The sequence below is a fragment of the Austrofundulus limnaeus genome, unplaced genomic scaffold (genome assembly GCF_001266775.1).
Source record: "Austrofundulus limnaeus strain Quisiro unplaced genomic scaffold, Austrofundulus_limnaeus-1.0 Scaffold511, whole genome shotgun sequence".
In the NCBI taxonomy this organism is placed as follows: domain Eukaryota; kingdom Metazoa; phylum Chordata; class Actinopteri; order Cyprinodontiformes; family Rivulidae; genus Austrofundulus; species Austrofundulus limnaeus.
This window is the reverse complement of record NW_013952913.1, coordinates 450583-451121: the sequence shown is the minus strand read 5'-3', so window position 1 is coordinate 451121 and position 539 is coordinate 450583.

Sequence of the window (539 nt, the reverse complement as noted above, 5' to 3'; positions counted from 1 at the left end):
TGTGCGTGTGCGTGTGCGTGTGTGCGATATCTCCAAGCTGTGACTGAATCGCACAGAAAAGGTCGGGGAAAGTGCTCGTCTAATCCGAATGACAAATTCTCACTTGAAAGTCAGAGCAGCGTTTTGCAGAAGCGTCTGCTTATTTATGGAGATGGGATTTGGCCGTGGTGCTGCGGCGCCCGAGCGCACACACATTAACACCTACTGGTTAATGAGGGAAAGTTTCCCTGCTCGCTCGGGTTAATGCAGTTTTGATTAACATGTTGGTTTGACTGGACTCGTCTGCTCCTGACTCAGCTTTGAAGCAGAACCTTTACAAAACTAATGTGAAACTTTTGGAAAGTTACTTTGTACTTTTTTCTAAAAAGTTTTGTTTTGAATCAAGTTATGGTAAATGGTAAATGGACTGTACTTATACAGCGCTTTTCTATCCAACCAGGACACTCAAAGCGCTTCAGAGGAAGAACTGATGAAGACAAGTTTTTTTATAATCTTAATGCTAAATAATGTAAAAAAATCATTTTAATGAATGTGTATTC